A 14,089-nucleotide genomic window follows, 5' to 3' on the forward strand; every position below is an offset into this window, starting at 1 on the left:
AAGAGGGCATATTGCTCTTTGCAGGGCTCATACTTCGCTGTTATGCGAAAGCCTCAGGCAGGTTGGCCGCCACAAGCTTGTCCAAGGAGGTAAACAGAAACTTGGCGCTGTCGATGAACCATAACTGCCAAAGAGAGAAGGAAATATAGTTTTTTGTGTTTGAATGCAGCTGATCCTGCTCTGTACTTTCGAGATGGGCTGCATCAGGAAACGGGAATCATAGCCAAGCAGTTATGGAAGACGACCAGTATGTTTTTTTTAAAGCTCAGTCGCAACTTGAGGTTGCAAATGTTGTGGGCCACCCTGTGGTACTGCCCCATGAAATGCCAATGGTCACAGACAGTCTCAATCGAGTAGGCTTCTGGCATACGTGGCAGGTTGTGACAGAGCGATTTGCTTTGCAGTTCTCTAAGGTCATCCCTAAGGCTTGAGGTGGCCTGGTTTGCCTTGATCCAGCATTCTTCTTCTTGGACAGCCTCAAGGAAATGCTCTGCCAGGTTGGGCTCTCTGTTACCCACAGGAGGGTTTGTCGTGAAGTTATGATGCACGACTAAATAGCAAACGCTGTAGGGGGCTCATGATCCTGGATCACCAGGGTGTTACTGGCCGTGGGGTTGAGCTTGGGGCCCTCAACCTTTAACTTAGTGATCAGGGCTTCGAAGTCAGTGTAGATAAAAAACGGGGTTGAGAAGCTGCTTGCTTGGCAGTTCTCTCAAAGACTCTCAACTCACATCAAAAGCCATTCAATTTCGGCCAGCCAGCCGTATTCTTTTTCAAATATCCTTGGGTTTTACCGAAAACCCTTGCTTTCAGTTGCATAGTTTCGACACTTCTTTTTTGTAACCGCAACCTCCACAGAGAGATGACCAATTTGTCACCCCAATAGCATACAAATAGCAAGGATTAGTACACGATCCTTTCCTGAGTTTGTGTCTGTGAAATTTACAAAACTCTGCCATGCATCTTCGGCCATAGAGCTCTGCAGAGCTTAACTTTAGCCACTGGCAGGTGCTATCTCATTTCCTCATTGCCTTGCCTTTTCGGATACTCATACTTCTGGATGTTAATTAATAAGAACAAGGCATGCCACAAAGGTCGCAAATCGGCACCCGCTGAAGGTGGGCCTTGAAGCTTCAAAACACGGACACAATGCACTCATTTCCGAAAGTCAGCCATTCAAATCACCTATTTTAGGGGAATTTGGATCTTCCGTTTACCACTTTAAGGGGGTGGGCACCTCTTTAAAAGACCCTATTTTTTGAAATTGTGAAATGAAGGCTCACAGTCCCTTAACAAAGGACCCTAGATCTCAGGCTTTTCAGGTGGGAGTCTCTATTTGCCGAATTAGGAGACCCACAACTCACTAATGAGCCGGTCCCTGCCTTTTGTATACCACTGGGATTGACGTACTATATGAAACACACTAGATTTGCACCTTGCTGCCATGCTGTGTGAAGTTTGGTAATATTCGTGTGTGAATAAACACAATACACACCAAATGTAGAAAGTTGAACTGGCATGCCAGCGTATTTCACTAATAGAGTAATAATTAAGGTCCAAGACAATAAATTGACCTTTTAATCTAACAATTCTCTGGTGGTTAATAAGCTCAGAAACCCCGTAAATTATATTTTCTGAAAGCCTAGATATAGGGAAACGTTTTGATAACCGCAGTGTCACCATTATTTACATAACTATCACGTGACAGGTAATTTGCATAACCTTTCAAAAATCCGTTTTCCCTATGTTGTCTCAATGCTTCAAAATATCTGACTCAAACTTGCTGGAATGCAAGCTGTTACAACGTTCTTTAAAAGTGTGTCTCAGATTTTTTATATCGTGCTTAGTTTTTTTTGATGAGCACAATTTTAAGAAATTCACTAGTATTAAATTCACCGCTCTGGACGTTTTTCCGGCATAAAAATTATTTAAGAAGGTTTAAAAAAATTCTGAGACACACTTTGGAAGATCCTTATGACAGCTTGCACTCACACAAATTTCAGCCTTACATCTCAAAGCATTGAAACAAAACATAGGGAAAACAGATTTTTGAAAGGTTATGCAAATTACCTGTCACGTGATAGTTATGTAAATAATGGTGACACTATGGTAACAAAAATGTTCCCCTATATCTAGGCTTTCCGAAAATATATAATTTACTGGGGTTCTGAGCTTATTAACCACTAGAGAATTGTTAGCTTAAAAAGGTCTATTTCTTGTCTTGGAACCTTAATGTGAAAAAGGGATACCACAGGTTGCAACCATCATGGGCGTCAATAGTATGCTGCCAACCTAATTGGTGGCAGAATGCAACCTTACAGCTCACTTATCACGCGGGGGGGTTCCTTCTCTCCCTTAAAAGAATTGTGATATTTTGTAGTATGGCCCAAATAAGGAAATATGTGTCCATGGGTAGCTGACAACATAGAAAACAATAGATAACAATTCACACTTTAAAATGTTTATTATAAGGTATAAAATTACCGCTTATTACCTTTCTGCAACGAAGATAATATCATTAGGGCACAAGCCTGTTAAAATTGATAGTGTGACAAGTCAATCTCAAGAACAGAACAACAGCTTTTTGGCTAATAAGATTGCTTTTCTGAAAAGAAATCTAATATATTTCACTTACCTTTAGCATACCAATCCTCGAAAGTTTGTTTGGTATTACTTGCGAATGGCGGCAAAGAAGCACGTAATCGGGGTGATGGATGTCACCATTTATATAAGCGCATTGAACGGCATCCATGTCAATACCTATACAGGTTTGTGCATTTTGTCACATTCACACTTCAGAGACACTTTGTAATCTAACTTTGGAGTATAACGTTCCATTAAGATACTTAATTCCTCTTCAACATATATTCTTGCACAAGTACGCCATTTTGCAAATTCAGCTGACTGCCCATATCCGTCTTTTTTGGGCATACTATTAGTAACTTGAAGTGTTATAATTGAGTCAACCTTTGATAATTCACAGTAGAACACCTCTGAGTCCTTACCAATGAAAATCTTTGCAACATTTCTGGAGTGCAAAATACTGTTCGTAGGTCGATCCCGAAAGAATTTGACAATTAATCTATGAAACAGGCCCTCTGGGAGAAAGCCACCAGGAAAATGAAAATGAAGAGGCTTTACCGACTCGGAGTTACTCTCTTGGTTAGAGACGACTGTACTGTCAAATTGTTTACACAGGCTTGGAACGAGGTACATTGACCCAGACTCTGTAGACTCATCTTTAATCTTACAGGCTATGTCAAATTTATCCATCATAGCTAAAAGAGGGACTTTATCACTTGAGCGTCCCTTTTGCTTGAGCAAATAATTAAGCAATTCTTCACTTAAAAGCCCGTTATCATGCAGCTTACGTGCACCGTAATAATTTGTAGATGCCAGTTCATTGCTGTCTTTCATGATTATTGTGAAAAGCCTAATAAGCCAATTGACATCAATAATGACTGTGTCTTGCAGATCTTTGTTGTCCTTATAGTGAATAATCTCACCAACAGAATGAAGAAATTTCAAAGCGTCGTTTATGTCGTTGGGCTTCATCTTAAGTTCTCTACCAATTCTGTGAACATCACTCACACTCAGCTTTTCCTTTCGCGTATTCTTTAGACCTAACTCCAATCGTAACCATTGTATAGGTACATTATCGATAAAGAATTTCTGCTCGATCAGTTTCAGTATCTTTTTGCGAAGATTTTCGATTTCAGGATCAGTGGCATGACCATCATCACTGGGTTTATTTCTGATAGCAAAATAGTCTTCAACATGTTCATTGGTAGCTAGATTTGCAGTTTCCATCAGGTAATTTTTTAATTTTTGCATTTCTTCATTTGCCCTTTTTCCCTCGAGCTCCAAGTCCTGAGAAAAGATTAAAAATAGATTGTATTGTGTGCTTTAAAAGGGAATGTGATCTTTTGACGTTTCATGAATAATAGTACATGATATATGCTCTTAACGCGCTGTCATATGGTGCTGTAAAACAGCTAATCACTAGACAGCCTTATTAGAAAAAGTCTGACAAATAGTGCAATAATTAATATAAGTATTATATAGAAATAATAATATAATAATAGTTTCAATTTCCGTGAAAATTTCACCATAAGGGTATTTCGGGTCGAAAAGACCAAATATGATATAACTTTCACTGCCCAATGTTTTCATGGTAACCATTTTAGGGGTTGAAAATTTCAGTTTTCTAACATCCAATAAAAAGTTACTTTGATATAAAAATTATCTAGCTGGGGGAGTTCGGGTCAATGAACGATAAAACCAGACTTATTTTAATGTTTTGAGTTGCCTTGAACACTATTCCGGGATTGAAAATGTTACTTTTTCCCTAATTCCTATTAAAGAACTATTGTTTGATGTAAAAATTGATAATACGGGTTTTTCTGGTTAGCACACCAAAAAAAATCACACTCATTTAAATGTGAGATGTTTCCATGGCAACCATTCAGGCGTAAAAATTACCAGTTTTTCAAAGATTCTATCTAAAATCCAGCAATCAACAGAAATATTATACCAAAGGGTTATTTCGGGTTAGAAAGACAAATATGATAAGTTACTATGCAAATGCTCTCCTAAGTTTATTATAACAGCATGAACTCCATGTTCATTTTTTTCCGTTGCCATAGTAACCATTTCGGTAATCACAGTTGTTTTATTTAAAACCATAGACATTTGAGAGGGTCTATGTTAAAACATAATTCACTGTGTTTTATTTATTTTATGGATTTCAAAGTAACAACTTTTAACATTTGTTCTATAATAATAATAATAATAATAATTGTAATTTCTTTGCCTTCATTGTAGAGAGAATAATAAAGCTAATGTATATTGGGGCCATTTTGGTCAAAGTCTTGTTTTCTGTTAATTTAGTGTGTTAGAATTATTTTACATAGACCAGAAATAATTTTTCAAGCATTTTAATTGTCTTTCATGCGGTCATCCCGAATAAGTGTTCTATTGTTTATTACTAACTTATAATGCATATATCGAATTAAGTTTATGCCTTCAAATTAAGTTTATGTGCTGAAATTAATTGTTCTAGTATCGAACCCAATTCTCCTTGGCACTCAATGTACCAGTATATTTATCACAAGCAGTAACAGTAGCGCACAGTTTTTTTGTTTAATTTTAAACATAATTCACTGTTCTTATTTATTTTATGGATTTATAATAAATGACGTATACTAATATTCATTTTATAATAATTTATTTTGATTTCTTTGCCTAATGCCAGGAAGAATAATGAAGACAAATTATATCTGATGTTTAACTAAAGTAAAATTATGGCCATGTAGTGGTGTATTATTTTTTGTGTGTCCTGGCGTAACCCCTTAAACTCTACGATTCTGATGATTAACTAGATCTCCCCTTTCCACGATAGCAATGGCTAAATTTGACCATGGTCCTTGTATACTTTTAAACATTTTTTTAACCCGGCAGGCCAAGACAAGGGGAAATATTACAAGTTAAATGTTTCATGTTTAATATTGCCCAGGGCTCGAAATTAGTCCACTAGGGCAACCATATTCTGAAGTTGGTAGCCCGGTGACACTGGCTGGTAGCCATGCGTGTTTTAGATCATGGATATCTTTTTCGTTAACCAGACAAGAAAGGACAATTTTACAAGGTTCTGCCAATGCAGTGAATTTTCTAGTCTTTTGATGTGTATACTTGCACACCTTTAATGCCCAAATAAACAGGTGTAATTGATGACAGTGGGACTCAAAAGTTTTGTGACCTCTAAACAACCCGTTTACTCTCACAGTTGTATGCAATTTTAAAAGTCGCCATGACAACATGACAACATATGGCATTTTAGCACTAAGACATACTGTAGCAGGGTTAAAAATAGACCATGGCCCTTCTGTTTGGAGGAGGCATAATTTCCGTGTCATTGTGATTGATACATTATTATCAAAATGCAACGATAATGCGTTTTTATTGGCCATCGCTTCCTTTGCCTCTCATTAGAGTACGTCCGTTCAGATAAGGAAACATTGTTGCAAAGTTTCACCGCACGGGCTTTCGTCTCCAGAGCAAAGTCATACTATGGCACATTTCTATGCCCAGCTGGGTTTGACTGCATTTATCTAGCTCGTCCCAAAGTGACGGACGCATCTTTCAACCTTTCAGCTTGGTGAAAAAACGCATTTAATGATTCGCCAAAGGCCTGTCGACTCGCTTATTTTTGCACAAGTGCTACATGGACAGAGCAAAAAGTTGTTGAATAATCGCAATCATACCAATCCATAATCCAATGACAGTAGGTCAGAATTTGCAAGACAATAGTTGTAAACATAGACACAAAACAGCACAGAACAGACAGTAAATAGACGGTACACAAACAAAGTCATATTCATGAAAGAAAGATATATGGACCTCTGGCCAGAAGACCAAGAAGTGATGTCAGGTGTTTCGAAAATAGTTAGCGCATCCTGCCCCACATGTGGCACCCGCCATTTATCAATCTATAAGTCAGATAGGTAGTGGTCACTAACTAAGGCCCAATGTCACGATGCCATCAGTGATCATTTGTCGAAGAGAGATATTGTGTTTATCTACCAGCTTGCGATACCTGCCAAAAAAGCGTTTGAATGTAGAATTACTGTTTCAGTACATCCGCCATGATGAGAGTTCTCAAATCAAAAAATGTTTCCGAGCTCGAATACAATGTCTTCTCATTAAATTACGTCATTGTTATACAAGATTAGCATTCCAAAGTCTGTCTCCCTGATTTTTTTCAAAGTTTGAGAAGGCCGACATTTCCATCTGAATGATTGAACGACGTGAAACGCAAAATTCATCGCATATTATGTGGCAATATGTACAGTGGAAATACTGTATACCGTCGCTCCAGTACGTATAAGCTTATACTCCATGGCCACAAAACGGCTACAGGCGGCGTGAACTTTCTGAAAACGATTTCCTAAACGTCTTACTTGTTACCGTAGGGACTCACTTGTGATGTCCTGAAAAGTACTCTCTGCAGTAAGGGACTGGTCAGTTTCTTCGGCCTGGGGGGGGGGGGGGTTGATTATTTTTGCCGACGTCAAAAAGTGGCTTACCCCCCTTTCTAAATTTTCAAAAGCAGGGTGACCCCCTGGCGCGCGACATAGGTTGAACAAAAGGTGGACATAAATAAAAAATAAATATATATATATATATATATATATATAATATATATATATATATATATATATATATATATATATATATATATATATATATATATATATATATATATATATATATTATATATATATATATATATATATATATATATATATATATATATATATTTTACAATTTACATATTTTTTATATTTTAAACAGTCATTCTATGTTTTAATGGAATTGTTGACATGTCAGTTGTAAGATAGGAATTTCAATGTGTCAATCTTAAAGTTAGAATACAGTACATTTTGAATGAGCTGTATTTTGAGTGAGCTGTGAATGTATTTCACACTTTCTATGCTTAATCAGATGTACTGAACTCTTGTACAGAAATGGATGTCAATCATTAATATCAAAGAGGAACAAGCAGTGAATCAGAAACTTTGATTGGTGTTAAGACTTGCCAACCATCCAATTAAATCTCCTGAGGAGCCATATAGAGCTTTTTTGCCGAATCTGATGTGTACAGTGTCTGAGAGGATCTTTGCCGACGTCAAAAAGTGGCTGACCCCCCATTCCAAATTTTGAAAGCAGGGTGACCCCTGGCGCGCGACATAGGTTAAAAATATGGTGGATGTATGTATATATATATATATATATATATATATATATATATATATATATATATATATATATATATATATATATATATATATATATATATATAAATCTTCTGAATAACCATAAAGAGCTTTTTTAGCCGAATCTGATGTGTACAGTGTCTGAGAGGATCTTTTCTTGTAACATTGAAACCATAAAAGCATAGCTGATAATTACAAAAACTGTCTTTTTAACTGTTATTTTGTTCATAAAGAAGCATCTTTCTACTGAAAACCTGTGACACAAAGAAAAATAATTGCATCAACAAGAACGAAAGACATCTTGTCATTTTAGCTCACGTGTGTAAACACGTGGGCTATTGTCATAGCGATGTCTGTCTGTCTGTCCGTGTGTGTGTGTGTTAGTGTGTGTGTGTGTGTGTGTGTGTGTGTGTGTGTGTGTGTGTGTGTGTGTGTGTGTGTCTGTCTGTCTGTTTACACGATAACTCAAAAAACGCCTGAACGGATTCAAGTCAGATTTGGTACACAGGTACCATATGCTACTTGCAAGAACTGATTAGATTTTGGTTACTGTGGCTTGCATATTAATGAAGTTATGCAATATCGTTTTTTTCCGTACAATGGTTTCCCTATGGAGACGGTAATTACAGTGTAGACATATATCAAGAAATACTGTACAAAATTTCATGAAACTTTTCACAGATGACAATCTAAGAACATTATGATGATACTGTGAGTGTCATGTCAATTATCTTCTCATTTGCATATTTAATGAACTTTTGTTATTAGTGAGATAATTCTGAATTTCCTGCATTAAACTTGATGATACTTGCAACAAATATTGATATGATATATATCTAATTATACTTAGAAGCATTAGGAAGTGTCAAGTTGATAAAAAGCTCATTTGCATGTTTTATGAAGGTCTGTATTGTAATCTTTATGATTATATAAGGAATACGCTCATTAATTTTGATAATGTCGAATTCAACAACCTGTCGTCAAGCCAGAAATTGGTATATTTATTAACAAACCCAGTAAATATTCGAAATACGGCAAAATACATAGAAAAGGCTTTTCTGAAAAGAAAAGATGTCTTATATAGAAACAGCTAAATATTATCATTTTTTTTCCACAGAAAACAATGTATTTGTTATTGTGCACCGTCTTTCTTTGTACTGTATATTTTTTTGATTCTAGGTGACATATAAGCCCATTGGCTGGGAGGGAAACACTCATGTCACTATAATAAACAAAACTACTACTACTACAAATAACTCCGTTTTATAACTTCACCAAATGTGATGAAATCTGCTGCAGATACTGATCCGACTGATATCTAACTGTAGTGTAAAGCATTTAGTAGTGTGAAATTAATTAAGGGTTCATTTGCATATTTCATGAACTTTGTAATTATGTATATAACTTTCAAATTACGGCACCCAAGTCAGTGAAATTAGGTACATATATTGATTTGATAAATATCTAATTGTACTGAGTAGCATTTGGCAGTTTCAAGTTAACAAATCAGTAATTTGCATATTTTATGAAGTTTTGTAATTAGTGATATAACTCCAAAATAACTGCACAAAATGTGATGAAATCTGCTGCAGAGACTGATCCGACAGATATCTAATTGTGGTGTAGAGCATTTAGTTTTGTGAAGTTAATTAAGGGTTCATTTGCATATTTAATGAACTTTTTAATTAGTGATATTACTCCAAAATACAGAGTTAAATTTCATGAAACTTGCTACAGATGTTGATCTGATAAATATCCAATTGTACCGAGAAGCATTGAGCAGTGTCAAGTTAATAATTAGCTCATTTGCATATTTCATGAAGTCTTATAATTAGTCATATAAGTCCGAAATAACTGCATCAAATGTGATGAAAACTGCTGCACATACTGATACGACAGATATCTAACTGTGTTGTAAAGCATTTAGTAGTGTAAAGTTAATTAAGGGTTCATTTGCATATTTAATAAACTTTGTAATTAGGTATATAACTCTGAAATTTCGGCACCAAAATTTTGTGAAATGTGCTACAGATATTGATTTAATAAATATTTAATTGTGCTATGAATCATTGAACAGTGTCAAGTTAATTTAGGGTTATTTGCATATTTAATGAACTTTGTAATTAGTGGCATTACTCTAAAATTACAGCATTAAATTAAATAAAACGTGCTACAAATGTTGATCTGATGGATATCTAATTGTCCCATAAAGCATTGAGCAGTGTCAAGTTAATTAACAGCTCATTTGCATATTAAATAACGTTTTGTAATTAGTGATTAAACTCTGATAGTACTGTGCGAAGTTGAAAAAACCTGCTACATATAGTGATAACATATATCTCATTGTTCTGTGAAGCGTACTACTATTGATGAACCTGTTGGAAAACACGTGAGCATATTCAGGTCATATCTCGTTTCTATGTGCTCTTCAGATTTCGGTCTGGTTATAATCTTTTTCAGCAATATTTCTTTGAGTTTGGGTTTAGATAAAGATTCAAGTGACAGTTTTTCATCTTTAATACAAATGAAAATTTCATTTGAAATGTTCTATTCTTTTTAACTTAGAGAATCGGGAATTAAATTTAGCAAACCCATCCATTTCAACTTATTATTCAAACTTAAACCTTTCCTTTCAAGTTCTCTCCATGGGATCTTTGTTTGACCCTTAAACAGGTCCGAAATAAAATGAATTCCAACATCATTGAAGTTTTTATAAAAGATGGATTTTCCACATAACAAAATATACTTGTTGTTCCAAATTAACTGGTCTTTATCCCCTGTTATCTGATTGACCTCTGACCATGCATCCAAACACTCACCAATAAAGTGTGTACATGTGATTGGCAGTGATTTCTTACTGTAGTTTCACTGAAATAACAATGAACCACCCACTGTTTTAAAGTTATCAATTAAAAGCCTTTTCCATGGGTGCTGCGAATTGCTGAAAAGTAATTGTTTAATTTTAGGTATTCTTTGAACCTTTTTCATGATAAAAAGGTCTGGCATTTTGAGCCCCCTTGGTTGCCCACCTCCCAAATCATGGTCTTCCTTGCGGCTCTGTCTTGGCCCTCCAAAAGGAAATTATAAACGATTTTATGTATCTCCTTAAATAACTCATTGGACACCGGAGAGTTTAAAGTTACGTAAATAAGATAAGATAAGGCTGAAGTCTTAACAACACGAATTTTACCAATAAGACTCAATTTTCTAGTTTTCCAAATCTTATGCAAAGTTTTAAACTTTCTACTGGCTTACAAAAGTTTTTTTATTGAGCAAAAACAGGATTATAGAAAAATTTAATCCCAACGATTTTGATGGTGGGGGTGGGCCATGTGACCCCGAATGGCCTGTCCCTTCTATCTCGCCATTTCACCAGCCAAATTGCTTCACATTTCTCAGTATTAATCTTCAGACCCGAACTACTATGAAAATTTTTAAGAACATCAAAAAGAACTGAAACAGAGTCCATAGACCCTAAAAAACAGGTCATATCATCTGCAAAAGCAGATTCTTTGGCTTCCGTGCCTGGAATATTTACACCTTTTATATCTGTATTTGATTTTATAGAAAATAAAAGTGTTTCAAGAACCAAAATAAAAAGCATAGGAGACAGAGGATCTCCTTGACGAACTCCTCGTTCTAAAACCTGTGTTGTAACCATTGTTCATAACAGTGCACTCAATGTTACAATAAAGAGCCTTGATCAATTTATAATGGAATCGCCAAACTTTAAAAAGAAAATTCCCAACTCACAGTGCCAAAGGCTTTTTCAAAGTCAATTGCTAACAAAATTGCTGGAATAGAATTTTTTGAGGTATAATGGAACATTTCATCAATGAAACGTATGTAATCGCTAATATTTCTACCTTTAACAAAGGCTGACTGTGTTTGTCCAATAAGCCAGGGAAGGCACTGTTCTAATCGACGCGCTAAACACTTTGAAGCCAGTTTCATATCAAATTAATCAACGAAATCGGCCTCCAATTTTTTAAGAATTGTTTATCCCTCCCTGGTTTGTCAATTAAGGTAATAACACTTTTTCTCTGTGAATTTGAGAATTTACCCTGAGTATAACCTAGGTTTATATCACCTATCACTGGCCAAAAGGCAATATAAAATTCCTTTGTCAGGCCATCATTGCCTGGGCTTTTATTTTTAGGAAGGGCATTTAAAACTTTAAATACTTCAGTCGGGGTTAACGGGCCTTCACAAATGAGTTTCTGGTCGCGAAGCAACTGTGGTAGCCCTTCATTCAAAAAATAACCACATCTCTATTATCCACTTCTCTTTTACTGTATAAATTAACATAAAAAGATTTAATTTCATTTTTAATCTCTTGTGCATTCATTAAAATAACATCGACATTTTTCTTTGAGAATTTAATGGTTGAATTCTTCTTATTAATCTTTTCTAAACTAAGAAAATACTTATTATTCTTTTCTCCTTTTTCATACCATCTTGCTCTAGAGCGGATAATGGATCCCTCTGTAATATAATCATACTCCTTCTCTACTTCAGTTTTAGCATCTTCTAATAACTTAAAATTTTCGTTATTTGGAGTAACAGAGTAGATATTTTCCAATAGTTTTACTGTATCTTCAAGATCCTTAATTTTACTTTTCCTATTTTTGGTTTTATCTTTACTGTACCCTACCGTATAATCCCTAATTTTATATTTAATGTACTCCCACATAGCAATTTTATCACCCTCACTGTAGCTGTTAATCCAAGTTCTAATATTGTTTGTCAAAGAGAATACGTAGGTTTTGTCAGAAAGTAAACTTTCATTAAATTTCCAATAACCTGGCCCACGTTTCCAATTTTCATCCTGCAAAACTAGAGAGACCGCACAGTGGTCAGACTCAATACCTGGAACTATTTTAATATTTTCCACACTTTGCTGAAGAAAATCAGAAATAATGAAATAATCTAGCCTACTCTGAATTAAGGCAGTACGGTTATCGAGGTTCAAGTCATTCATTTCGTGTTCATCATTACATAGCCGTGCAATATATGTCCAGCAGATTTGTTTGGAGTTCAGAATCAGCGACGGTCCTGTTGCTATCGTTCCAAATTCCATTGGTAACGGTAACTTTGCTGCAGTCAGTGTCGCCTGTGGGCCGTGCCCCAGCTTTTTCTGCCGGGCGGTGTTTCTGTAGTGCTGTACGGGCCGGCGCTGCGCTACACAGCCAACAAGGCAGAAAAAAGCCTGCGCACAGCCCGTCGGCTACAACTATTGCAGCTTCATGTAACTTTAACCAATCCGACCGTGAAAATCAAGCACACAACTTCGTCAGACAGTCCTCCCTTGGGATTGCGCGGGCTTCCGGCTTCTCAGAGGACGCTTTCTTAACCATGGTCGTGGTCCTACCGTAAAACTTGTATTACGCCAACGATGCTATATTACGAGTGGTTATAATTTCAGTTATTTAAACATATTAGGCGGTGATATACCTATTTTTTACTTATATGATATTGTATCATATGCCTAGCTACCGTTTAGAAATTGAGTTTCATTATTCTAAACGTTTCTTGAATACACAAATATTTATTTGCATCTCAAAAATAGGCGTTGTATGGTCCTCATCACATCATGAAAAGTCCACAGCACAACATTATGAATCCATATCACAATATAAAGAATGCCATCACCATATAAAGAATGCTCATCATAATATAACGAAGGCGCATCACAATATAAAGAATGCGCGTCACAATATGAGGAATACACAGCACAATATGAGGAATACACATTACATATACCAAATGCCAGTCGCAAAAAAAATGCCCATCACAACATAACAAATGCTCATTATAATATTACAAGTACCCATCACTTTATAACAAATGTGCATCATCATACAACAAATGTGCATCACTATGTAACATACCCACATCACCGCATAAAATATGCCCATTACCATTATTAAAAGTACAATTCACTATATAACAAATATACATCACCATATAACACATGCCAAACACTATATAAAGAAGGCCCATCACCATATAAGAATTGTCCATCACCATATAAGAATGTCCATCACCATATAACAAATACCCATCACTATATAACAAATACCCATCAGTATAAAAGAAGTACACATCACCATATAACGAATGCACATCACCATATAACACATGCCCATCACTATATAACAAATGCCCATCACCATATAAGAAATGCCCATCACCATATAACAAATATCCATCACTATATAACAAATGCACATCACTATATAACAAATACCCTCACTTTATAACAAATGCGCATGACCATAAAATAAATGCACATCACTATATAACAAGTGCAC

The sequence above is a fragment of the Ptychodera flava genome, unplaced genomic scaffold, assembly GCF_041260155.1.
Source record: "Ptychodera flava strain L36383 unplaced genomic scaffold, AS_Pfla_20210202 Scaffold_38__1_contigs__length_1544198_pilon, whole genome shotgun sequence".
Classification (NCBI taxonomy): domain Eukaryota; kingdom Metazoa; phylum Hemichordata; class Enteropneusta; family Ptychoderidae; genus Ptychodera; species Ptychodera flava.